This window comes from Aethalodelphis obliquidens, unplaced genomic scaffold (genome assembly GCF_003676395.1).
Source record: "Aethalodelphis obliquidens isolate GAN/ISIS:26980383/991018 unplaced genomic scaffold, ASM367639v1 scaffold17, whole genome shotgun sequence".
Classification (NCBI taxonomy): Eukaryota; Metazoa; Chordata; class Mammalia; order Artiodactyla; family Delphinidae; genus Aethalodelphis; species Aethalodelphis obliquidens.
Window position 1 is genome coordinate 25,547,552 of NW_020837961.1, and position 23,613 is coordinate 25,571,164.

General features: G+C 39.5%; 1 pseudogene; it reads left to right on the plus strand.

Annotated features, from left to right (window-relative positions):
• The first annotated feature begins 15,505 nt into the window (after nucleotides 1–15,505).
• LOC113626049 (uncharacterized) lies at nucleotides 15,506–16,344 on the plus strand (annotated as a pseudogene).
• The last annotated feature ends 7,269 nt before the right edge of the window (nucleotides 16,345–23,613 follow it).

Consider the following 23,613-nt stretch of genomic DNA (forward strand, 5'->3'; position numbering starts at 1 on the left):
GTGCCCCGGTCCGGGAGGATCCCACATGCCGCGGAGCGGCTGGGCCCATGAGCCATGGCCGCTGGGCCTGTGGGTCCGGAGCCTGTGCTCCGCGGCCACAACAGTGAGAGGCCCGCGTACCGCAAAAAAAAAAAAACAAACAAACTAGAAGTGTATTCCTGTGATTATCGTGTTGAACTAAGAGAAGTGTTTTGCTGGCCATGCCTCATGCTAATATGTTAATTGCATATGTAAAATATGAATCAGAAGAAATTACTTTAGGTGTAAATAGGAAAAACAATGCATCAAAAAAGATGGCATTTGAAATATTATGTTGGAGTTTCTGAGAGAAAAATGTTACATGCATTATTACTATTATTCTTATTTAGTTATGACCATCTCAGCTATGGTACACTGTATTATCACCTGAAATATATTTAAGTCAGCTTTTCTTACACATGTGAGTAAAACACCTCTGTGTTCATGTACAGTATGGTGCCCAATAAGAACAGCATCAGACAGTTTGTCCCAATATTAATAATTACAACATTCTTATTATTTCACTTATGGAACTTTAAAACTCATAATCACTTCAAAGTCCCAGGTCTATGGGCCTGATTTAATTTGCATGCTGAGCACAATTTCTTTCTAACAGAAACTATCCTATAAGAAACAGACATCTGATAAAAAGTTTACATTTTCAGAAGTGGGGTTGGTGTTTTATAAGCCCTAAAATAAAAACGGAATCCCTTAAATCCTGATTTTTCAATCTAAATTTGAATGGGCTTAAACTCTGGCTGGGAGCAGTTACCAAAAGCTCATTTCCTTGGTCACCTCCTCACTCCCACCCCCAGTTGCCTTTGCAAGGGAAGTTAGCATTTAACCCTCCGGGCGTATGTGAGAATCAACCAGGTAGCTGTGCCAAAGCACATCTGGTTACTAGTGATGAAGGTGGAGGCTGGCTAGCAGTTCCTGCCTCTGGTACCCAGCATCACCAAGATCTCTTTCATAAATAGAATCGCCTTTGATCTTCACAGTCAACCCCACAAAGATAGCAGCGAGATTATCATTTGCATGAAGAAATGAATGAACGGGGCGGGGGTGGGGGTGGGGGTGGAGGGGAGGCTTCCATTTATGGCTCATCAATAACAGAGAGCGTTACATCAGAACAAAGAACCTCCACATGATATTGGCAAATATATTTTTACATATTTCAGATTGTCACTTGATATTAATTAAGAGACTGTTCAAATTATCCCCCTCCCACACTTCGATGGGTTGCTTATTTGTTCTTCCTAAGACTGTGGAGACGGAGATTTAATCAAAAGACCTTAAGATGAGTGCCTTGTCAGAGCACAAACATTTTGAAATCCCACTGAAAATGCAGTTTAATGCATCCAGTTAAATTGCCTGAGAGGAAATAGCGAATACGGCTTTCTTAAAGCCTTTCCCCTCAGGCCATTAACTAAGAAACTGGTCACTAACTGCTGGTAACAACCCATTTTGGAGGGATTATTGCTATTATTGGCATCCTGTGGTTTATGGCAACATTTTGTTAAAGGCATTAAAAACGATGGTGCAGCTGGACTTGGGGCTTCAGTGAAGTCAGTCGCTTCCCTTGTGGTTAATGGCCATTTCTTTTTTTTATTCCAATCTAGATGTACCGAGGCTGAGCTCGCTGCTGAGTTTATTACCTGCTACATTTCTTGTTGCTCTAAGAAATATGCTTTACACCGGAGTCAGCATTCAAATCAATGGAGCCAAAATATAGCATTTACTGTTAGTAAAATTGAATCATGCTGAAAAGGCTGACTGAATGCTTGACTTAAACTGGATGTTAGAAATCATTTCACTTGCCACGAGTGCTTTCTGGCTGATACAGAGCCCCACGCTACTCCCTTCCAGTGATTAATTGTTAGCTGGAGCAGGCATATATACATTGCCAAATGGAGAATAATAACCAAAGTTATATTATTGATTTCCCATAACTCTATGTGAACCTATATACCTAGAGAGGGGCCTACTCTGTGTGGCTCATAGCTGCCTGCTGATAATTCTACACTCTGATAATTCCGCTTACTAAAAACAGAATTAGAAAGGAGGCAGCCCGGTGAAGGGCAGGCAAGCATCACACAATGAAAGAGTTCTCAAGAGTTTCAAAAATATTTCTTTTGTTCCTGTCCAATGGCAAAAACAAGTCAGGAGGCTGATAACTTAAAACTATGAGGTCTATTAGTAAGATCAAATGCAGATTACAAATACGTTATTTGCATGGGAGATTTTTTTTTTTTTTTGCCTTTTTGGGGTTTTTTTTTCCTCCCATCTTTTAATTGCCCAAAGAAGGGAAGATCAGAACATATCATTAGCTCTGCTTCTTAGTGAACCTGACTTTTCTCAAGAAATTTACATCTTTCCCTCATTTTCTGTTAAGGTTTCTTCCCCTGTTTTCTCACCTAAAGAATTATAATGAGGGAGAGTGAATGAGATCTATGGGGAGACCAGTGGACCCAGAGACTAAAAGTAAAAGGATGATTGATGGTATGAAATTACCATAAAAGTACAATCAGGATCAGATTTTAAAATGAATTTTTAAGCAGCCTAAGAGATACTCTTTGATTTGCAGTCTGGTGGAATGGATAATGTCTCATTCAGTGGATAAAGTTTCTCACTGTGTGACCTGAGCTTTTTCTGATCTTTCTGACTGGGAGTAAAATGGAACCAAAGCCTAAAGTGGCTTTTAATGCAGAAAATATCAAACACAATATTCTTAATGTCAAAACCTGGGCGTAGCAGGTGAGGAATGAAAAATAAATAGAAGAATATTACTGTTAGTATTATTGTACTTGGCTCTCCTTTTACTGACAAATGGGGTTAAAACATACATTATTTTTAAAGGGTGAACTTGTTTACATATTGAAAAAAATTAAAGTTTAGGCTGGTGTCAGATTTTAATCTTTCTTAGGTGTGTAAAATGCTCTGACTAAAATAGTGAAGCAAACTACATTTCTTGGCTGTATGTTTTCCCATTGGTTTTTTAAAATGTAAATACACTTTTTTATTTTGGAATAATTTTAGATTTACAGAAAAGTTGCAAAGATATTAGAGAAAGTTCCGGTATACCCCTCATCCAGTTTCTCCTAACATTATTATCTTACGTTACTACTAGAGTTGCCAGATTTAGCTGATAAAGTACAGGACACGCAGTTAAATTGGAATTTCAGATAAACAACAAATCATTTTTTTTTAGTATACGTGTGTTCCATGGCATACTCTAAGTGCTATTACATATTTGTCACAACTAAGGAACCAGTGCTGGTTAACTAAGCTCTATGCTTTATTCAACTTCACTAGCCTCTCCTAATGTCCCTTTTCTGTCCTGGGATCCCGTTCAGGATACCACATTACAATTAGTCATCCCGTCTCTGAAGCTCCTCCCATCTGTGACAGTTTTTCAGACATGCCATTTGTTTTTAAATACTGTACAAAATAAGCTAAACTAGTCATTGATCATCTAATAGGTGGTAACAAACACTCGAAATATATACTTAGAATCTTTTTGGAATGAATGAGTTTCAAAAAATATGTTTGAACTTATACATCATTTTAATGGTCTGTAGAGCCAATGCTCTCTATAGAAGATTAAAAAACCATAACAAATTCTGATTTTAAATCAGAAATTTTCATTTTTAACATCAGAAAAAAAAAAAAAAAAAACCTGCTGGCAACTTATAAACATGTCCAGGATCATTGCCGGATTAGAAATACTGTGTTCTATCAAATTAAAGTTATCATCATCTTTGAATATAAAAATAATGATTCAGATCTTTCAAATTATGTGCTACTAGTTTACTCAGTTTCAGCTTTATTTCCTCAATCTTTTTACAGAGTATGCCTGCTTCTAATAACAGATACTTGAAAGATGTTAATTCATTTTTGTTGTAAACTTCATTCATAGCCATAAGTACAAAGGTTTATTTTGATTTTTATTTTCTCGGAATTTTCCCAAGAAGGTTAAAAGTCAAGAAAAATAAAGGGATGTGGGATTCATCAACCTAGCAGAAAATATTTGAAGCTTGCAGCTTTATAATTTAGGTTGATCTTCATTAGGTTAAAATCCCCTGCTTTAAAACTGTTAAATATTATGGGAACCATGAACATTTCAGACAGTTGCTTCTTGTGACAGTTTCCATTTCTTTCCCCCGCTGACAGTTCCTATAATGACTTTAATCATAGATTCTGGAAACGGACCGTCTATTGAATAGCAACAAACTCAATGGTCAATGTCTATGTCACTTTTCTGGGAGCAGGACTTTCTGAGCATCAAGGAGCCGATGCTCAGAGCCTCCTGGAAAAGTGCTAAGTGCATTAACTCTCTGTCAATCACATCTGTAACACACAGGGCAAATTACTACTATTTGGCTCAAGACATTCCATTGAAACTTATTTGTGTGGTGTTCGGATCTGTGTACTGTATATAACTAATGATGATTGTTTATGGAAAGGTGCCTGTCCAATTATTTTTGAAGAAACACAAGAATGCAGAATGACTGGAAGCATCAGGTTTTTGCCAGAGAATGCCTCAGGTAAGAGGAGAATGGCTAGAGGCTATAAGGAATCACAAGAGACAAGTCAGAGTCATAAATTGGGAAACTGACATATCTCATCTAATATACTTGCTAACTAGGCCTTTAAACACCTTGACATTTAACTAAGTTTGTGGAAAAGTTATGGGTTTTTGTCCTTTTCTATGGGCTCTAACTCATTAATCTGGTGAATTAAGGTGTTGATCATTGTTCCCAATATTAGCAGATGACTGTTGAGAGAGGCAGGTGAGCGTCTGGCGGCTGAGCGGCTGTTTACCCAGCCTGTGCCTCTTTCAAAGTCAAGTCAGTCAAAAGTGATACTTCAAGTTATTTACCCTTTTGGTACTTCAGGGCTTGAAATGGCATGAAAGGAACCTTTCATTTGGCAGAGGTATTTAAATAAAGCTTTCGAAAGGCTGATGTGTTTGGAGGATGGTGGGCTCTTTACTGAAATAAACAAGTTTCTGGGGATTTTCAGAAAGTAGGAAAAGGAATGCCAACTTTCCACAGTGAATGTCGTCTACTTCAATACCTGATTTTGATCAAATTTATATTATTTAAGGGCATAGCGATGGCTCATGGCAAGATAATCTTTGGCTTTATATGTTAATGTTCCTGAGGTAGGTTTTGTTTTTCCATAATGTTAGACTCCGGAAACATTAAGAAACAACACAAAATACAGATCATTTATAATCAGAAGGCAGCAGAGTTTCCCAAAAAGGCAGAAAGAGAAGTGCTGCTCACAAAGCACGTGTAAAATACTTGAGCTTTTTATACAGTATTTTATTAAATATATGTTAAAAGGAACTTCATTAAACTGAAATGCTTCAACAGGAGGTGTTGGCATTTGCCTTCATGAAGCAGTGTCACCAAAACCAAACCAAAACACTACTGTCCTTTTTTATATATATAATTGCAAGGCTCAAGTTTTTAATATGTTTATATAAGGTGGATGATTAAGACATCTAGAGACACTTTAGAAAATGTTGAGATACGACTACATACAGTTGGGTCCAGTGGTTAAAAACATGCCTTCTGATGCAGGGGACACGGGTTCAATCCCTGGTCGGGGAACTAAGATCCCACATGCCCGAGGGGCGACTAAGCCCGTGTGCCACAACTACAAAGTCCACACACTCTGGAGCCCCTGCGCCACAGCTAGAGAGAAGTCCACACGCCGCAACTAAGACCCGACACAGCCAAAACTCAATCAATCAATATTAAAATAGCACCAAGCTTTAAAACAAAAAGACTACTTAACAATTAATGTGTGAAAATTATTACTCAGAAACCCTAAGAAACTAATTTAACTTTTTTCAAGTTATTAAAAATCATAAGTGTATGTTTCCTTTTCCACCATTTATCTATGAACTATGAGATTCATCTCTTTGAAAAATTTTTAATAAAGATAAAAAGGCTTTACTACTTGCTTCTAGAGTGATCACTGACAATTTGTAGCACTTATAAATGTTCTGTCCGTATGAAAATAATTCAAAACATACACTTTAAGGGACATTATAAAATTATTTGTACCAGTTTCTTTTTTTTTTTTTTGGTTAATTCTTGTTAACAATATATCAAGCCAATATTCATTTAGCATTTTGTATGAACTTAGCATAATATTAAATTCTTCGGAGAAAACATAAGTTTGACATGGTCCTTACCTTCAAATGAGTTCTAATTTTATGTGGAAGACAAGTCCAACACATATAGAAATAAAAAGCATAGGGGAACAAAGTATGATGAAATGTAGTGATTAATAAAGACCTTTTGTAATACATACTAAAACGCCGTGTTTTGTGGTTTAAGGAAAATAAAAAGAAGTGCTTATAGCAGTGCAGACAAGGAAGGTCTCTGTGGATCAAGGAGTCCAAAAAAGTCTTTGTAGAGACCCCAAGGTTGAGGAGTGAGGGCTGTGTTGTCCATGAGTGATAAATCAGGGATGGCATGTTTCGAAAATGTGGTTTTTGTGTTTTTTGGTGATTAGTCCGTGGGTATAGACCTGGAGACATGCTTGCACCTCTGTACAGCCCACTCCAAAGCTAGAAAGCAAACTAGACACAGTGGTAGTTAGTGAAATTGATACTGATCAGGGTTCTTGGCCTTCCCCAATCAATAGAAATTGATAAGAGGCCAGACAAGAAATTCAGTCAAGGCTTTACTCCCTGAGGAGGGATGAGCTGAACTGGTTCCTTATATGGGGTGAGGGTAGGTATGTGTCCAGGGGTGAGGTGCGAGGATTGTCTTAGGTGGTTTTTCCACCCCTTTGGTGGTGTTGAGTGCAGGGGGCATGCTGCAGTACCCTGTTTTTTCTCCTGACACCCTGTTTTTCTCTCAGATCTTCAGAAGTGGCAGTTGGATTTTTCTGGTCTTTTTGTATCTTGTTGTCCATAATTTGCCCCAACTGTGCATACATACAGCTATTTTTAGCCCCTTATAGTTTCTTTGTATTTTGTTGCTTGAGGAGATGTTTGTTCAGGTGCAAGCACTGCAGCACTGCAGCAAAGGATCCCAGGTCCCAGGTCCCAGCCTGTCTCAAAATGGCCAAGGAGTTTATAAGGATAGTAGATTATCCTTGACCAAGAGGGTAGCATTGGATGAGGGAACGGGTAGTACCCAGGATGTGCTCTGTGCACAAGTGTCCACCATGTCTGACAAGTTATTTAAACTTTCTAAACCTGGTGTTCCTTGTCTGTTACATGGACCTAATAATAGTTCCAATCTCATCAATGTTTATGCATAATAAATGACAAAAGGCACACCTATACTACCTATTCCATAGGGCTGTGGTGGGAATCCACTGGGATAATATGTACCGTAGAGGTTGGGAGCAGAGCCTGGAAGTATCAGGGGGATACAGTCACTAGTCTCAGTCTCATGTTTATGAGGGTCTGTGCTGGGAATGTTGAAGCTGAATTTGGATGTCTCTCTTTATATCTCAAATGTGAGGTGAGTCAACAGGAAGTAACTCAGAAATTAGCAAACGTCCTGATGTTGGTTTGTTGTGTTTTTGTGCATTGCCTATGGGGGTAGGGCTTAGGGAAAGGCCTTGTGCGTAGGGACCAGGTTGTTCTTCATCCTGGGGTGGAAAATGAGAGCCCAAGGATTAGGTTTCAGATAATGGGGATAACTGCCCCCATGGCTGGTCCATCTTTAGAAGTGAAGGAGAAATTTGGAATCAGAGTACAAGACACATTTGTGAGGAAGTCTCATTGCCAACACGAGCTGGCCTCTGCAACACGTTGGAAGAAAGGAGTGGGAGATCAGTACATGGTAGGGAGTTCGGTCTCAGAAGGGGCCTCAGAGGGGCTTGGGCCCAAGGACTCTGAAAGCAATCATACCTAGTAACCAATATTAAATCTTCTGTGTATTATTCCATCTGTTCCGCAAAGCCTTCATGAGTCTCGCTAAAACATCACAGCTCAACCTTCCCTACCGCAGAAGGGAAATATGGGAAGCATCTGAGCCTACACTTGAGACAAAGCTGTGCCAGGGAGAATAGAAGCTGCTGCCTGAGTGAAGCAAATCTCAGGGCAGGAGAAGGAGACCTGCAAAAAGCCCAGGGGTGGCCCAAATCCACACCGACATGGCCTAGAGAGCCAGGTTTGGGGGTGGGAAGAATTTCCTAGGGTTCCAACAGATTCATGGAAGGGAAACTGGTAAAGATGCTGGACATCTGATAGTGACCAAAAGTATAGACCCAGATGATTGTGACCTGGGTATTAATGGTGTTACAGAAGTATGGAATTTCTGGGTGACATGGGATTGTTGTGAGGTTGAAATGAGGTAACAAAGGAAAAACCTTAGCATGATATCTAATGTTTAATAGGCTCACAATTAATATCTGCTGTTGCTGATGTTATTGTAATTGACTATGGTATACCATGTTAGGGGATTATGTTAGGGCGCTGGAACACAAGGTCATATAAGATGTGCTTCTTAAGCAAGTTCCGTAGATACCCACACTCTTACACACGAAAACACCAAATGGCACCATTGTGTGCACAGCCAGACCAAGGTGTGACTAGAAGGCCATTTTCCACTTGTCACTTTTCCAACTATGGACAAGATGGTAGGTACCCAGAAGTATAATTTTCTAAAAATGACAAATCATTCAACAGAACTGTTTCAGAAGGCCCTGAGTCTGGGGGAGCAGGTGCAAGCCCCCATTGGTGAGTGCATTGAGAGAGTGGTAGCTCTGTGGGAGCTTGTCTAGTTTTCTTTCATGAGACCACCAGAGCCCCCCTGGAGCAGGTGGGTGGTCTAATAAACTCCACCATAATTGGGTGTCTTTATTCTTCTGTAGGGTTTCTTAAGCTCAAAGAGAGAAGTAGCCATTTGACAAAAATACAGGCCCCAGTGACACATGTATTCTGTGTCTAAAGACATCTCCCTACAAGATAAACAATTGTCCTGGATCCCTGGCACGATGGTGGTGAGAGGGCTGGGGCTTGGCCAGTGACATAGACAGTACTGGCAACAGAAATCTCATACGAAGCAGAAGGTAGAGTTGACGTAAGGAGTTGAATGGATGTCTGGCCAGTAGAAACCAAGACACGGGAGGAAGGATGAGCCCCAGATGAGACATAGCACTGGCGTCTCAACTTTTTACACATACGAACTAGTTTTTCCAGCAGGTGGCAGTGTTCCCAAACATCAGGGTGGCCTCCCATCAGGTGGGGATCTGAGCTAGCTGGGCTATAATATATGAAGCAGTCTTATAATACTAACAACTAGCATTTATCAAGAAATATTTATGTACAGGCTCTATTTAAAGTTCTTAACTGAATTAACGCACAACTGTATTTAATAGGTAATATTATCCCAAGCACACTTCAGCCTCAGGGCCTTTGCACCTGCATGTTTCTACGAAAGGAACAGCAGTTACGTATGTGGTTTATTCTTCACTACAATCAGACCTCTGGTTAAATGTTATCTTCTAAGAGAAGACTGTTCTGATGACTCCATCTGTCTAGTCTCTCACCATCATTTATTTTTCTGCATAGCACTTATCTTTTTGACAGTATATATTTATTTTTGTGTCGTCTATTTACAAGGAAGAATCTGAGTTACAGAGAGTTCAAGCAAATTGCTCAAGGTCTCAGATTCACACATGGAGAAGCAGGCTTGGAATCCAGGCAGGGTGATCCCCAGCTCTTGACCTCTACTCTGTATTGCTCCATGAGTACTTTGTTGTAGCATCACCTCAGTCCTGGGAGAGAAGCAGATGCACTGCAAGCAGGACAGCAGCGTGCAAACACTACTCTCCATGAACAAGGACTAGAAAGCGTGGACACCCACATCTGGCCTCCCTGGTTCTTGTAGGCAGCGTTTGAGAAAAGTGATTGCCTTTTCAGTATAAAAAAAGTCGGTTTCACATTCACTTTTCGAACACTTTTTGCTGAGTTTCTAGCAAATCAAAAGCTTCATCCTTTATTTAAAAAAAAACTTAATACAAGGAATATGCCTTCATAGGACAGGATGATATAGGGGTGGGTATTTGACAGGTAAGTTTTTCTCTTTGAAAGGGTTACACAAGAAACAGTGAAAAAACCCACTTGGCTTGGTGGGCTTGCCTCAGCCATAAATTACTTCAGCATCTGGCATAGGAGGCTCTGAATAAATAATTGTTGAATTAATGAAAGAATGTAGTTACCCAGGAAGAGTAGAGCAAAATGACACCCCGCACTCAGGGAATGGGGCGTCACGTCGCTACCATTCCTTCCATAACCTGCTATTGACCTTGGTGGGGAGAGAGGCAGAGTTAGCTTAGGTAACTGCCATTATGGAGAGTGGGCTCTAATAAACTTAGGGAAAAAGAAAAGTAACGTGAGTATTTCTGTTTTTATATCCCAAGAGCTCAAAATATTTCACAGATTCTACTCTACTTTTTAAAAAATGAAGGATGATGCTTTTGCTTTGCTAGAAACTCAGCAAAAAAAATGTTTGAAAAGTGAATGTGAAACTGACTTTTTTTATACTGAAAAGGCAATCAATCATTTTTGCTCAGATGTTGCCTACAAGTCCATCAATCCAGTCTAGAGCTACTAATGTGTGTCTTTCCATAAAGACTACTATCCCAATGCCACTCAAAGTACCTGTCAGGTTTACAGACCAGTTTCCCTGAAGCTTTTTAAAAAATATTGTGTGTGTTGTTGCCATTTGGAATCTCTTATTGTAACTCCTCTGAGTGAATCAAAACTCTCTATCAAGTGTTGATTCTCCATCAATTATATGTCCAAATGGCTTCACACTCAAAGGACAGGGTCTTTCAAGTAAAGGAGGAGAGCATCAATCACTCACACTGGTGATGACTAATAATAGACTTACATGTATTTATTGGGCACCTACTTAGATTTACAGGTAAGAACATATATTAATGAATAAAACTTGAAGTTGCTGTGGTGACAATTAGTCATTCCAGGTTATTTGTCTCAGAAAATTTAACTAACAAGTGTCAGGCATTTGAATCAAGAGAATATAGGGAGGTCAAAGCTGGAAATTAATTGATTATTAATTTCATAATTTAAAAAGTAGAGGCCAGAAAGCAATTGAGAGCTCCAACTTTGACTCACTTAGAAGTCACTCAAAAGTGCCCACAGGCCATCTGGTAAACCAAGGAAGCTAGATCAAGGTTGACCTCACTGACGCATGCCACCAGCAAGTGGGTTTTAGGTATTCCACAAAGGATGACATATACTCAGTCATTTAAGGAAGCATGTTAATACTGATAATGACAAATATATGGTAATTCTTCCCTCAGCACTTTCCACCTAGTATACTTCTCAAGTGCACTAAATAAAATCAAGTAGTTTGAAAGAATGTATTTATTTTTAATACATTTTTTATTAAGGATATTACATGGGTTAAACTCCATGTTTTGTAATATAACAAAGTTTACCTTGTACCATATGTGTCTTCTGTCCCCACAAAGTTATTGCAATAAGTTACTCTCTCTTGATTGAATGCCCCAGTATGAGTTAAGACAAATCCCGTTGAAGCCACACCACAGTCTAATACACTCATCTGATGAACCTTTATTATCCCCACTTACCACTGAAAAAAGCACGTTATAAACAGGCTAAACAGCTTTCCAAAAATGTTATATTGGCAAAACCCAGCATAAAATCCATTTATCTTTACTTCCAAACCATGAGTATTGACTCCAATGCTAATGTACATTCTAACACCAGAACTAAACATTTTTTATTTTGCCCTTGGGCAGAAGTCATGGTTCCTGAAGTCTTTTTGATTGACCAAGAAAATCACTCTGGGATCACGAAGCCTACATTTCTTCAGGATACCAACTAACCAACCAAGAATAAAATGTCTCTCCACAATATCCTTTGAATGAACTTGGCCACATCTCAGACTGGTAATAATGAAGCAGAATTGTTTGACAAGCAAAGAACATGATTACAGGAAGGAGAAAACAACCCGAGGAACACATTAGTGACAACTAAAGATTTTTCTTTTCATTTTATGATAATGGGAAACACTATCTAGATCCCTGCTGAGCAGAGTAAGTCTGGGAAAAGCAAAAGGGAGGATTATGAGGTTGCCTAAGACTAATGAAAATAGACGTCGGTGCTTCAGGCCAAGTTCTCTCCTGTTAGATCTCTATAAAGAACCACCTATACACCATGAGGTGAGATGTCTTTCAATAACAAGACCCCAGGCTGGCCCAGCCCTTGTTTTTTTTTCAGCCTGTGTTTTAGGACCAAGAGGGGTTGTGAGATCCCTCCAGGGGCCCCTGTGGTGTGTCAAGTCCCACAGTTCCCCAGGGCTTGGCTTCTCCCTCTGCTCTGATGCTCTCTGCTAGCCAGCCTGAGCTCCTCACACATCTGCCGGAAATGATCACTTCTTGAGGAGTTCGTTTCCCTCAGGAAGATCTGAGTCTCCTCTATTTCTTCTTAGTCTTCTGACTTACTGAATCCTTAAGAAAACACAATTATTTCCTGTCCCAGAAACATTCAGCCACAAGCAATTTGTTTTCTCCTCACTTTGTTTTGGCCCCGTTGTTTAATTTTTATGTATATATTGAATGCCATGACTGTGCTCAGTCCTTTATGATCATTACACAATCTGATTTTATGTTTATAACTAGGTTATAACTAGTTATAGTTATAACTAGGTTTCATTATCCGCATTTAACAGATGAGAAATCTGAGGCCCCAAATAAGCAATACGTTTTACCTAAAGTCACAGAGCTCAGATATAGCACGTTGACCCAAGATCTCAGATTCCAAGTGCTATACTGTTGTTACTCTCTGCATTCTATTACTTCCATCGTAGATGGCAGGCACGGACTTTTCTTTTTATTCATAATATTTATCACGGACATTATGTTACTTTTCCACTTATGGCCAGGTGATCTTGACACCACAGATACCTATTTATGCTTCATCTGTAAAAATGGGAATCATGGGACTTCCCTGGTGGCACAGTGGTTAAGAATACGCCTGCCATTGCAGGGGACATGGGTTCGATCCCTGGTCTGGGAAGATCCTACATGCCGCAGAGCAACTAAGCCCATGCACCACAACTACCGAGCCTGCATGCCACAACTACTGAAGCCCACACGCCTAGAGCCCATGCTCTGCAACAAGAGAAGCCACGGCAATGAGAAGCCTGTGCACCACAACAAAGAGTAGCCCCCGCTTGCCGCAACTAGAGAAAGCCCGCGCGCAGCAGTGAAGACCCAACGCAGCCAAAAATAAATAAATAAATAAATTTTTAAAAATTAGGTTTAAAAAAAATGAGAATTATTATACCACCTACCTTAGAAGAGAGTTGTGAGAATTAAGGGAGTTAATATATGTAAAAGAATCAGAACAGGGAATTTCCTGGCAGTCCAATGGTTAGGACTCTGCGTTTTCACTGCCAAGGGCCCAGGTTCAGTCCCTGATCAGGGAACTAAGATCTCGTAAGTCACGTGGCGCAGACAAAAAAAAAAAAAAAGAATCAGAACAATATTTGGCCAACTGTAAGCATCAGATAAGGGTTGATTATCATTATTAATAGTAGAGGAACAGTAGTGGTAGTAATGACAAGAGGAATAATAGTTGTAGCGGTTCATTTATAGGTTTAGGGATTTATTATCTGTCTCCTTCACTACAACATAAGCTCCTTAAGGGCAGAAATTTTGTCTAGTTTACTATGTATTCTCTTTGTCAAGAACAGTACCGAGCACAAAGGAAAGGCTTAACAATTATTTGTTAAAGGCATGAATACATAAATGACTTCAAGCCTTCATATTCCTTTTTCTGTGACTTTCAGGATATGAGCAGTGAAAATTCACAGTGAGTGAATATAGTCTCCATTGTCAAAGCTGTACCTACCGCATATGCCCAGAGACAAAGTGGAAAGCACTTGTGTTCTTTGCCCTTCCTTATGCTGGTAGGCTTCTGTCCTGGGATCTTCTTCCCAGGGACCCTGAGCACAGCCGAGTCATTCTTCATTCCCTTCATGCTGTCCTTTACTCTACATCCCATAAAAATGAACCTGTCCTTACTTTTATTGCCTAAAGCATCCTCCTTGGTAGGTGAGACCTAATTACTCTTGTCAACTAACGTGATGTTCAAACTTTTCTAACGTCCCTTGCAATGCTAAAAACTCTGATCTCGTGTGACTGTGTGTTTGTTTCAGTTTGCTGTATGTGTGATGACATTAGTTTATCAAAAAATGTGCTAATAGTTACCCCCTATCTGGTAATAAAGAGGGTAAAGAAGAAGGTAAAGCCTTCATCCAAAGGAGGAGCTTTAGTGGTAGAACTCGGGCATCAAGGCTAACTTCTTGGGGGGAAAAATGGTGCTGATGGAGCCTTGAAAAGTCCCTGGTAAACATGTCTTGTTTTTGCTTCCCAGAAATAGGGCTGGAGCTCTCTGGTTAATCCAATCAGCTTTTTCTCCTGACTGCATTAGAGACACAGGCTTCATTCCCAACTGGGTAAGTTTGGAATGTAACTTCTTTCTCTCCTCTGGAAAGTAGCAGAGATTCCTGAGAGAAACCATGAGTGAGGATAGAAAAGAAGAAAGAACAAAGAACAGAAGGAGAGGGCAAGAAATCAGTGCAGGGAGCAGCGGCAGAAGAGAAGGGGCAGATCAGGCCAAAGGGAAATGAGAGAACAAAAGAGAGAGCTGCAAAGTAAGAGGAAAAAAGGGAGGAAATGCAACGGAAAAGCTGAGCGCAGGAGAATGAGCATAGCAAGAAGGTGGTGAAACGCAGAGGATCCCACCAGACTGCCCAGCAGGGACGGGTGGGCAAAGAGAAAGAGACAGGAGGCAAATGCATAAAGATGCGAGGAGCCACCGTCAGTGACCTACTTAAGGAAGGCTTGGTGGTCTAAATAAAATGCACGTTGTTCGTTTATAATTCGGATGGTTTAAGCTATTTATGATACATCTGGGTGTTCCATTTAATCTTATTAAGTTACAGTTATAATTTTATTCATTACACGAAACCAATTATTTTCCATGTATCGTGTATTGAGGGTCCCTTATCAAGGGGTAGAAGTGAGATCACTTCACTTAAAATCTATTATTATTCAGACGTGGATTAACCTTACATTGCTGGAATCTTCCTGGTGGTGTCCGGCTGTGCTAAGCACTGTTTGTGATGAAATAAGTATGGATGTACCATTTCACAGAAAGGGGAGCCACTATTACCCAGGAAATGACCTGGCTTAAATGCTTTGGCCTAATTAGCTGTGAAAAAGGACATAGCCCAGGTCAAGTTTGCAGAAAAGCCAGTTCACATATGTACAGGCTTCTCTCTCCAACCTCACCACCCCAGCCTCGTTCGACTCACCATCATCTCTCTCTGACTTGAAATGTTGTGAGAGTCTCTTAGCCCCTTTCCACCTTTGATCTCTCCAGTTACCCACAATACATCCAAAGTGAACTTTTAAAAATATTGTACCTCAGCCTGTATGTAAATTTTCAATGGTTTCCACTGCACAAGGGATAAACCTAAGCTCCCATAAGGACTTACACAATCTTGCCCCTGTGTATCCCATCTTTATGTTCAACTCCGCTCATCTTCCTTTTTCCCCTCAGATGTGCCACCCTCTTCTTCATCCCAGAGCCTTCGCACATGTTCTGTCCTAAGACTGGAACACTCTTCCCCATTCTCCATCTGGCTAACCAACCCTCATGCTTCCTGTCTCAGCATTAATACTGTTTTCCTCAGAGAAGCTTTGCCTTTGCCCCAGCCTAGGCCAGGTCATTCTATTACACGTGCTTCTGGAATATTTTGCTTCTTCTATATACCAAGTCACATACTTTAATACTTATTTGTGTACATATTTGTGCTGTCTGTGACCCCCAGTTGGTGGTAAGTCTTATGAAAGTCAAGTCCGGCGTATCTTACCCATCATTCTTTCCCTAGTGTCCGCCAGAGTTCCTATCCCATGACAAGCACTAAATAGACTGGGTGAAGGAACAAATGAGATCTGCATTTCCAACAACCCAGATTTGTTTCCATCCCAAGGTGTCTGCCTCAGGTAGAGCACATACAATGTTTTCAATGCATTCATTTGCTGAGAGGAGAGAGAGGATCCCTTCTGCATCCCCAGGTAGAATTGTTCTGGATAGGCTCCAGATCGCAGCACCACGGTAGGGATGGAAGTAGCAAGCTTGCAAACCTTCTACGTGCAGAGCGGTGCCGGTCATTGTCCCCCCATGAAAACAATGTGATGCTCAGTGTTCACCACCTTTTCAGCCACTGTAGGCAGAAGAGTTGTGGTGCTTTTTAGTTAAGGTGGAATCTGGCTGAAGGGCAGAATGTAGTTGGAAGAAAGAGAAGAATGACTAGTACGTTGTATGAAATAAAGGAGACAGTATCTTTGGTTCTCTACTTCCTTGACACCACTTTCTTTGCAGCAAGTCTCTTATTATCCTCCCCTGATGTGCAACTGCACAGCTTCTTCACACTGGTCACCAGGCCCTCATGCTTTATTCTGAAACAATGACATCCAAAATCTGTGCTTCTAACCTAAGTGTCCACCAAAAGATGAATGGATAAAGAAGATGTGGTACATGTATACAATGGAATATTACTCGGCCGTAAAGAAAGAATGAAATCATGCCATTTGCAGGAACATGGATGGTCCTAGAGATTATCACACTAAGTGAAGTAAGTCAGAGAAAGACAAATATCATATGATAGCACTTACATGTGGAATCTAAAAAAAAATGATACAAATGAACTTATTTACAAAACAGAAATAGACCTGCAGACATAGAAAACAAACTTACGGTTATGAAAGGGAGAAGGGGGGAGGGATAAATTAGGAGTTTGGGATTAACAGATACAAACTACGATATATAAAATAGATAACCAACAAGGACCTACTGCATGGCACAGAGAACTCTACTCAATATTTTTTAATAACCTATAGGGAAAAGAATCTGAAAAAGGATACATATATATATATATATATATATATATATATATATGTATAACTGAATCACCTTGCTGTACACCTGAAACAAATACAACATTATAAATCGACTATACTTCAATTTTTTTAAAAATCTGTGCTTCTCAGTGCAATGACTGGTTTCTAACATCCCAGGATCCTCAAAGACTTTTGACCAAATGTTGCCAGCTGGGTTGGGACAGTCTCCAGCAGGGCCAGATTCAATCTAATGCAGTTTCCAGTTGTGTTCCTATGTCCCCAAATATTCTTTTAAAATTACTGACATCAGCTGACCTATTATGCATGCTTATTCCTTTCTGGTGTTGACGGGGAGTAGGGTAGACAGTGCACTGCTAACTCCAACATAAGTGATCAGATAAAACTGTTAGGATTCGGTGATTCTCTTCTGACAGCCAAACCTGCTTGTAGCTTTCAGAATTCATGCCCACTGATGGCATTAAACACTGAGAGCCTCTCATCACGAAAGGACACCATGTACACAATTATCTTTCCAATGGTTAGATCAGTCCATGTCAATGTCATGTTTAATATTTAAACCTACTCTACTGTCATTTGTATCTGTTTACTCAGTGACCATCTGCAGAACCAATACGAATAAAAAACGGAGCTTGTGGGGCAAAAAAAATATATTGAAAATCATTGAGGTGGACAGACTAGTGAGTCTACTCAAACACCTGTCTCTCCCCCTCCCACCATCTGTGCAATCACTTCACCTTCCAGCCTCAGGACTCACCCCTGCAATTACCCTGTCAAGAGGAGAGTGCAGCTCAGGTGGATTTAATGTGGGTTTAATATGGTCTGTTGAGTTTAATGTTGATTTCCTTTAAGTAACTGTTTCTCTTCTTGTTGAAAATCTATGTCTATGTGTCCTTGCTTAATTTGGATGATGAGTCCATCTAAGGCAAGAGTCAGGTTCTGTGTTTTGTAAAGAGACTAGATCAAATAAGCAGAGGATAGGCCGTCCAGAGCTGTAAGTGGAAACAGCAGAATGATGCATAATTCACAGGTTATAGTGAAGCTAAAATGGAAGGTTAGTATTTTAATGCATTCTCAAGAATTCTTTCCCTCAAATTCTCCATATGACTATAACAATCGCCTATATACAGCTATAAAGGAGAGGGAAGGAGCTGATATGTAATCCAGATCTACTACCTATCGTTAGGTGTGATGCTATAGAGTGTATATTCATTTCCTCATCTAAGAAAATAATTCTTCAAGGTGGGTATTTTAAGGCAAGGTACCCAAGGGGCTGAGAGTTGAAGTATCTTGGGATACAAGCCTAAATCTATTTGTTTCAAAGGTATGTGTTCTTTCCTCTAAGTGGTCTTATCATTTACCTGGTGATAGTACATCATCTGATTGATTCAACCCTCTAAGGGTCTCACCTCACCATGTGTGATATATGATGCTATATCCCCTGTAGAAGGCAAAACAGTGATTAGAAAAAACTGGAAATTGTAAGAAATTGTCCTTACAACTACCTAGACATGACATCATTAGACCTCAAAGCAATTGGTTAGCCATAACTGCTCTCTTTCCATCCATTCAATTTTTTCACCAAAAACATATTACTTTGATTGCCAACTATCTGCCAGGCTCTGGGACAGACATTTGGGATAGAGTGACAAGCAAGATGGAAATGTCCTACAGAGGACAGCAGAGCACAGATTGGCCTCTGGACTCTGAAGTGGTCTATGGTTCCATGCAGCCTGCCTCAGAGTATGAGAAACCAAGTACAAAGAGCTACTGCTTCTTTGAAATAATTTATGAAATTTAAAGAAGGCAGCAGGATAGTAATGTTTTCTATTTAGTCAGGCTTAAAATATTTATTTTAGCAGATAGACTTCAACCATGATATTTCATAAATATGAGACAAGACATTAAAGGAAAAGTTTGTGGTTGATTTTCTGAATTCATCAACGTGCTTACCCAGTGGGTACTTTTATAGTTTGCAGAGGTATTGAGGAAAGGCAACACTGGCCTTCAATGACAACGTACAGCATCTCAGTACTGAACCAAGAAATTCCTATTTAAATAGTAAGGTACTTGGAATTATTCAGCAGCATGAACAAGTCAGAAGTCACTCCCAGAGGAAAATTTACCCCCTTCCCTGGTTTCTGAGCCACAAGTAGAGACTGGCATTCCCTTATTCCTCATCTTAGTGAGGTCAATCAAAAACTCCATAAGATACATTGAGTATGTCACATCAATCTCTTTGCTGTTTGGATGAAATGAGCTTTGTGTTATTCTCAAATTAGACACTCATCATGTATAATTTGCCTCTTACATAGAACAGCTGCTGGCTTTTACAATGCTTTCAATCCAATGCTGAGTGCAGCCATTGTTGGTGTTACTGTGAGCATTAGTCAGTTCTGTGATATATGCATCATTTGATTTGATGATAAAATACAGAAAAGCATTGTCTAGAGAAAAGCATGGTATGTTTATCTTCACCTAGAAAAATTAACTTTGAAGTAATTATACTAAAAGGCATTAGGCTATTATACTGGAAAGCTATTTTACTTTTTTAATTAAAAATTATGTTAATATTAAATATTATTCTGGGGCTGTTTATGAAGGAGACAGCACATTTTTCATCAGTATGTTCAAAGAGGCAACTGAATCACCAGAGTGGGTCTCACGGATAAACTGGGAATCAGGAAATCATGAATTTAAAACTTTGCTGACACACTCCCTACTTTTGCCATCTATAAAACTGAGTGGGGAGATCATCGACAAGCATTTACATGAAGCACTTTAAGATGGAAATTGTTACCACATATATACAAAATGTAGTTCTCAGAGTACAGTTCTAAATTGAAACACCATAATGATTTGTATTTGCCACTAATTGGAGATCTCGTAGTACAATAGATTCTGTTGGTGTTAGTTTATGTATTTGAGAAGTGGAGAAGCTTGGGAGACATCTAATGTAATCATTACAAGCAGTAGTCTCTCTTTTTTTGAGTGTATGTATTTCTCAACTCTAATTGGAATCATTGTTTTATAAATAAGATAACTGAGGAAAGGGAAACCTACAAAGTCACAGTGAGTTAGAGAAGGATATATTACTACAACTCATCAGTTTATAAATTTTATTCTTAATCCCACCCAGCTAAAATGAGAAGTATAAATTTAATAAATCCTATTTTAGATGATAAAGGGCAATAAAAGCTGTGTCATAAGCACAATTATCATTTTTCAAATTATAAAGGTAAAATGTGGCTAAGGGGATATATTCAAATTTTCACTGCCAATGTGCACCATTCCTATTAAATTGGCTTTCATGGACTAGTCTACATGCTCTTTATGATATTGGAGCTGTGTATTTAGGAGTGATGTACTGTTTTGAGAGTTAGAGATTATATATCTCTTCTATATGAATATTTGTACATATGTGTGGATATGTACACACACATACATACAAACACATGAAAAGAGTTCATTAAACAGAGTTCTTTTATAAATAGCCTTTGATTGAATTCCACTGCTTGTTCTGAGAATAACTGATTTAATTCAACTAGTTTTGTCAACTTAACTTGATTATGTAGATTCACTTTAAGATCTTTAATTTATTTCCTCTGTTTCATGAGGCAAAACCTTGTAAAATTGAATGAGAAAACGACCATAAAGGACTCTCTACATTTATTCTCTACATCTATAAAAAACATATAATTAATCATTAAAAAAACTAAATCATTTTTTTAAATAGCTAGCAAAAGTTATTCTAGAACCAGAGGTCTTGGTCTTATTATAAGCATCAACTTTATAGATAACTTCCTTGTGACTTATTCCATTCATAGAAATGTAGGAGCATTCATATAAAAATATATAGAGAAAAATTTCCCATCAAGAATCCTTACTCCAATCTAAGCAACGTAGGCAATTTTAGCTTGCAAGAAATCTCTAAATGCAATTTAATGATTGGTATAATGTAGCCTACACTGAAATACATGGACTTAAGTAAATCTTTAAAAAGGAAGAAAAGGAAATCACATTAACGAATGTATTTAGAAGATCTCAAACATGATTTTTCCATACTTTCAAATGATATATTGAGATGGAAGGAAGGAAGGAAGGAGGGAGGGAGGAAAGAGAGAGAAAGAAAGAAAGGAAGAAAGAAAGAGAAAATGTGTGAAGACTGGGAAAATGTAGTATTTGTATATTATGTTGATAGCAATGTACATGGGTGCTGCCATAGTCTGTTAAAAAATGCTGAGTTGGATGGCTAAAAAACGACTGGGAAGCATCTATTCAAAGTCATTGAAGAGTCTGAAGAATTCATTAAAGAGTTCCCATTGAAGAAATTCAGAGAGAAAAAAAAAGGCAGTCTGTCAGACATTATGCAAATGAAGCATAAATAATCTGTGTCAACATGACCGTGTTTCCAACTCTCTCTTCCATTTTGCTATGACATACATCAAGGTTTTGTCACAGGGAACCACAAAGGAAAAAGTCACTAAGTACAGGAAGGATTTTCAGCATTTGTGTCAATCAATCCATTGTAGGAGAGGTTTCAATCAATAAGTTATAGATGGGTAATCAGGAAGGCATAACCACCAGGAAAACTGAGAGAGGAGCAGTGAGCCTATTAGGATCATGTTCATGAGTTCTAACTAAGATTTGTGTGGAGAGTTATTGTCTGATTTTCAACCAAGAACTGAAAACTGGTTCATCCACGTATTCAAAAAAATATAATTGAACACCTTCTGCATGCCAGCTATCATAGTATCTGTATGCCAGAAACCACTATAGATGCTAGAGGGGAAAAACCAAAATCATACTTGTGTTTTCTCAAACTGATATGTCTTAGGAAGGTAAATGAAAATGAGAACTACAAACGATGGCAAGTGTTATGAACTGAATGCGTGTCCTTCCCCGAAATTCATGTTAAAACCCTAATGCGCAGTGTGATGGTATTTGGAAGTGGGGCCTTTGGGAGGTGACTAGCATTACATGAGGTCATGAGGGAAGAACCCTCAGGATGGAATGAGTGTCCTTATAAGAAGAGATCAGAGAGCTTGCTCTCTGTCTGCCATGGGAGGATACAGCAAGACAGCAGCCAGGAGGAGGGTCCCCCCACCAAGAACCCAACCACGCTGGCACCCTGTGCTGGAGAACTTCCAGACTCCAGACCGAGAAATAAAGATCTGTTGTTTAATCCACCCAGTCTATAGCATTTTGTTATAGCAGCCCAAGCAGACTAAGAGAGCCAGAGAGGGTACTTTCAGGGGAGAAAGGGGTCGGGGGCAGGGGGATTTCAGCAGTAAGATACACAGCTTAGAGATGGTCATTAAGGCCTTTATATTTGGAAGGTTTATTTTTACCCCTAACAAAACAAACAAACAAAAAAAGCAGTAATTGATTTACACTAAAGCAGACCAATAAGCTAGAGAGGACTAAACCAGTGTGATTCATGTGTCTCTTAATGATGAAAGGTCTGGTGGAGAGAATCGGGCCTGCGCTCTACTTCTGGCTTAGCCACTATGCAGCTTAACACACGGCTTAAGTTTCCCAACCTTTCTGGGCCTTGGGAACCTCATCTGTATAGCAGGGGACCAAAACCCTTCTAGATTCTCCCTATTATTACTCTGAATCCTGCAGGCACCCCAAATATGTGCTAGTGGTCTGGGATGACAATGTTTCTTTTGGGTTTGTTTTTTTTTTGCGGTACGCGGGCCTCTCACTGCTGTGGCCTCTCCCGTTGCGGAGCACAGGCTCCGGACGCGCAGGCTCAACAGCGGCCATGGCTCACGGGCCCAGCCGCTCCGCGGCATGTGGGATCTTCCCGGACCGGGGCACGAACCCGTGTCCCCTGCATCGGCAGGCGGACTCTCAACCACTGCACCACCAGGGAAGCCCCTGGGATGAGGATGTTTGACTTAGCCCCATCAATGGCTCACCAAAAGTCTATTTCCATTCCTAGAGAAAATAACTCATTACATGTTTCACCATGCCTGAATTATTAAATATGAAAGAGAGAACCCTTAGTTTTTCTTACAGATGTCAGTTAAGGAGAACCCAAAACCCAAAGTTTGCTAGGCTGTGCTTTATAATAGCTTCTAAGTTACTTGCTTTTTTTAAAAAAAAATAATTGTTTTTAAAAACTTGCCTTAGATTATCTTCTCATCTCTAACTATGAGCAGATATATTTTTAATAAAACAGTGTTCTGATATACATTTATGTTTTTCAAACTGGATGTTGAATCTCAAGCCCAAATCAAAAGAGAAAATTTTCCCTTTACTCCAAGTTTAATACAGGGCAGATTTTCCATTATCCAAGTCTTCAGATATTTGCTTGACTCAGGGAGACCTTTCTCAATTATTTGTCATTCCTGCTCAGATTCCGCCAGATGTCTGAGATCAGATTCATTCTGAGTAAAGCCAAGCTTTTTAACTCATCAAACGTGTTCTTCGTGGAAATAGGGTTGCCGTGCAGGGAGGAGTCGATGACACTCTTAAGATAAATGACACATATAATCATATTTACCATAAAAATATAAGTATATGATACACATTTTGAGGTATATGATTACAGACACTGGAGTCTGAGCAAGACACCTGAGATGCATTTTTCCCTGAATGTAAGCATATTTATATGCCTTTCTT